Source organism: Perca flavescens, chromosome 17 (assembly GCF_004354835.1).
Source record: "Perca flavescens isolate YP-PL-M2 chromosome 17, PFLA_1.0, whole genome shotgun sequence".
NCBI classification, from domain to species: Eukaryota; Metazoa; Chordata; class Actinopteri; order Perciformes; family Percidae; genus Perca; species Perca flavescens.
Genome location: NC_041347.1, coordinates 31,555,501 through 31,560,094, shown reverse-complemented (window position 1 = coordinate 31,560,094; position 4,594 = coordinate 31,555,501). Strand labels below are relative to the sequence as shown.

Genomic DNA, 4,594 nt, shown 5'->3' with positions numbered 1-4,594 from the left:
CGCCAACCTTTAGAGAAACCTCCCACAGTTACAACGGGTGTTTAAACATTCTCCTTCACTGCGGAACTGATGTTGTGTTCTTTGAGAGTGGAGCATCCTTACGCAGGACAAAGTGGTCAAAGGCTTCAGGGTCCCCTGCTGTGATTGGCTCATGTTGGGGGAAGAAAATAACAGCATCAGTCGTTTCAGCAAATGCTCCAAAACAACGTTTACGTTCAAGTGACAGTAAAGACCTAGGGTCTATTTTAACGGTCTATTTTAACGGCGTGTAGCGCCTGGCGCAGGTGCGTTTAGGGCGTGTCCAAATCCACTTTTGCTAGTTTGAAGGCAGAAAAAAGGTGGTTAGGTGGTAGGTGTGTTTTGGGCGTAACATGTGTAACAGAGTTATTTAGTGATTCCACTTGCCAGGGTTTAATCATCCAATACCAAGAGGTTTTCTTGGCATTCTGTATTGTGGTTGGTCAGTGGGCGTCTCCTCTGTAGATATATGCCCTGGTACGTGATTTAGCAGTGCCAGTGCACGAGGAGTGTGCCCGTGGTAGGTTGGATTGCACCCAGTCATAAGCACATTTTAATTGTTTCTTTTAATAATATTTCATTTACACACCATTTTGATATGATGATGCATAAATACTTCAGTAGAATGTAGCGACGGCTATGTATACCTAAAGTACTGTATGAAATACTTCTCTCGGGCAATGTACAGAAAGTGCTGAGGTCATGCTAGTTAGCTTAGCCGGCTAATTAGCGTAGCATGCTAGGTCGCTAATTTGCTTTTGTCCATCTGTAATTAGAATGACTGGGTGTGTACGCTGTGTCCTACGTGGCTGACCAGGATATAATTCTTTGTTTACCAGGTACATATTGTATTGTTTTGTTCACATATTTGTTCAATTTAATGTCGTGTTGTGATATTATATACGCCATTGTACATGATTTAAAAAAGAAAGGGCCAGTGCACGAGGAGTGTGCCCGTGAATGACTGGGTGTGTACGCTGTGTCCTACGTGGCTGACCAGGATATAATTCTTTGTTTACCAGAATAAATCCGACAAGATTGAGAAGCAAGTGTGAAGTCTTCAATTATACACAACGCCAATCAGAGATCATCTCCCATTACCTTTAAAAGCCAGGCGCGTTTGGACCTGTGTGCGCACGCTGTGCACGAGCCTAGGAGCATTTTACTAATGCTCTGTTAAAATAACAATGAAATGCTGCGTTACTGACTTTAGACCAGGTTTTTGTTGGTCAATGGTGCGATCACTTCCTGCTGCTGCAAGATAGCAATACTCCTAGAATGTACCCGACACACCTCCCTGTAAGACCAGCACGCCCAGAATGCACCTGAACACACCTCCCTGTAAGACCAGCAAGCCCAGAATGCACCTGAACACACCTCCCTGTAAGACCAGCACGCCCAGAATGCACCTGAACACACCTCCCTGTAAGACCAGCACGCCCAGAATGCACATGAACACACCTCCCTGTAAGACCTTGGGCGCACAGATGGGTGCAGGTGGTTTTCGGTGTACGGTTTCGGATTCGGATTCGGCAGAATCTTAACCAGTGGATTCGGTATTCGGCCAAACCCCAAAAATCTGGATATGGTGCATCCCTAATTACTATAGCAGTAAATAAATGTTATGCTATGTAAAATAAAATGGACTAAAGGCGTCCTGAGCAGAGAATGAAGTCAAACTCTGTGTGTGTGATGTAATCCAGGCTGTTCTCACGAACCATTCGTACGTATAGCTACGAAAAGTGATGCACTGTTATTTGTATGCATGCCACGTATTTTTTACCGTAAGCACCACTTTTACTGCCGCTGTATAAGAGCGCGAAGATCTGCATAAGGAGGAGATCAGGGTGTATCCATGGCAAAATCACAGGGCTTTCAAGCCGGGGAGCTAAGATAAGATAAGATATACTTTATTGACCCTGAAGTGAAATTTGTTTTGGACTCTGTCCGTTCTGCAGCGTCACAAAGACAACACATAATACAAATAAGGCAACACCAAATACAGAGAAAAAAACAAACAAACATAAAATACAGAAAAGACAACAAAAATCTCTCAACACATACTCTCTTGCAATACAAACATGTTTCCATATACATATAATAAGCATATTTATTACTCCTCAGCGGAGTTTGTGTCTCTGTAGAAGTTGAGGAGAAAACACAAGGCTCTTACCCAGGAAACCGGTGTTTTAACCTAAACAGCAATCTTTTTTCTAATCTTAGGCTATGTTCACACTTTGCGTCTTTTTTAATGCTGCCAGCGTCTGTTTACATTAACCCTGTGGAGTAAACCGTGTTTTCAAAAAGGTCCTGAGCACTTTTTTAAACGCCACCGCCGACTTTCTGCAGCTCAGGGCGTCTTTTAGAAGTTGAAAAAAGTTCAACTTTTCTGAAAAAAATTGCCTACGTCAAGCACGTTTTGGACAGCCGACCAATGACAAGTGGAGTAGCCAGACCTGTCGTTTTTTTTCTCGAAAAAATGGAGTTGGATCACAGCGAGTTATATGATATGGCCCGGTGCTCCCTGTACAGGGAACTCACTTTGTTTTATGTAACGTTAGCACCTCTCTCTCTCTCTGTTCTTTCTCTAGCTCACTCCACTACTTTGTTTTATCTAACGTTAGCACTCTCTCTCTCTTCTCTCTCTCTCTCTCTCTCTCTCTCTCTCTCTCTCTGTTAATTCTCTAGCTCGCTTCACCACTTTGTTTTATCTAACGTTAGCACCTCTCTCTCTCTCTGTTCATTCTCTAGCTCACTCCACCACTTTGTTTTATCTAACGTTAGCACCGCTCCATGTAGCACTATAGGATACTGCAGTAGCTGTTGTTATAGCAACAAAAGACGCTCTTGGCTGCTTTTTGGAACCAAAACTCTGCCAGCTTCTTGTTTTTTTGTTTTTTGTTTTTTTACTACAAAAGCGCACTAGTCAACCTTTTCTTGTCAAAAAAGACGCTAAGTGACTAACTAGTCGTTTTGGTGTCTAAACTGAACTAAACTAACGACCTGTAAAACAACCGTAACCTACGGTCATTCTAACCAAGTTGTGTTTCAGTTTCAAGGTGGTGGCGATGATGAATGGTGTATGGTTTGGTGGTTTATGGTTTTAGTTCACCTTTATATAATTGTTCTAACTTGTATGTACTCAACAGCTTTACATTTTCAAGTAACACTTGGTATTTGAGGTGCGTGCGTGTCCACTTAGCTCACTCGTCGGTCTACAGGATGAAAAATAAAAAAGGCTCGGCATCTTTCAAAATAGAACATATATATATATATATATAACATTTTTTATTAATTTTTTATTTTGAGTCCCAAGGACAGAAAAAAAGAGAGAAGAACCAGGAATTTGGAGGGCTTGGACACTTCTCTGTGGTTACCATACCAACAACACAAGAGCCGGAGTGTGTGTGTGTGTGTGTGTGTGTGTTATAGTGGGATCTATGGCAGGAATTTGGCAGGATGGATGGTGTAGCCTGCAATTTGTTCTATTAAAGGGGTTGTATGAACCTGTGGATGGACGGACGGACGGACGGACGGACACACACACACACACACACACACACACACACACACACACTTTATAATCAAGTAGCATAGCAGGCTACTCTTTACCTGCCATAACCATCTCTACTTCAACAGCATTCACACTACAGTAATGCTGAAATATATTGTTTTTTTTTAAATTGGATTAAACTGTTATACGTGGACATCTTAAAAAACGTTTAAACCCGTCTTAGATGTTGAGATACCTTATCCAAGAGAAGAATATGCAGAGTTGACGATCTCAATTTTGCCATTTTCAGCGTGTAGCTTGCTAGCTCGAAGCAAAAGGAAATTCGACAACGGCAACACAAGGAGAGCGGAAGGTGAGAGGGCAAAGCCTGGAAAAGTATTTCCGTTGAACCAGACTAGCCCCAGAGCCAGACATGTATAAAGTACTAGAGACCCAGACTTGAGTAAAAAGTACAAGTGCTCTAACAAAAAGGACTTGAGTAGAAGTTGAAGTGCTCTTTAAGCACCATTTTTTTGTACCTAAGCATTGCAAGTAGTTTATTTTAAAATTGACTTATCAAGTACTGAAAGTAAAGTATTGTGTTATGTAGTTATTAAAGAAAGCAGTCAAAAGTTTGAATAGCATATTGGTTTATATTATTTCAAACATTTAGCCTAAAGGACACTCACAATTCCTTTGGCTGTAGCAGCAGTACAAGGACAGGAATGTACACCGCAGCATGGTTAGCTAGCTAGCTAGTTAGCTAGTTAGCTAGCGCTTATGGATAGCTCAAGCTGGTGTGCCATTTGTGTATTATATTTGTAACTTACCTAGATATGTTTCTTCAAATTGGACGGTGAATTTTCAAAGGCCATTATTTCGCAATCTTTTCGGGAGGCAGAGTAGGCGCTTCGTTCTACAGTACGTGAATTGTCTTTCCCTCCGACAAATGAAAACATGTAACGAGTAATTGTATGTATCACAGTAAAAGTATTACACTTATAGAAAATATGTACTGAAGTAAAAGTGGAAGTAGGAGAAAAAAAATAGTACTCCAGTATAGTACGGATACAGCCTTTTAGT

The 4,594-nt window shown here is 41.4% G+C and overlaps 1 long non-coding RNA gene across 1 annotated transcript; it reads left to right on the top strand.

Moving 5' to 3' along the window:
- The first annotated feature begins 396 nt into the window (after nt 1-396).
- On the top strand, nt 397-1,076 carry LOC114571647 (uncharacterized). The gene is made up of 3 exons (XR_003694692.1): nt 397-538; nt 795-857; nt 1,041-1,076. It is a non-coding gene; the product is annotated as an uncharacterized LOC114571647 (long non-coding RNA).
- The last annotated feature ends 3,518 nt before the right edge of the window (nt 1,077-4,594 follow it).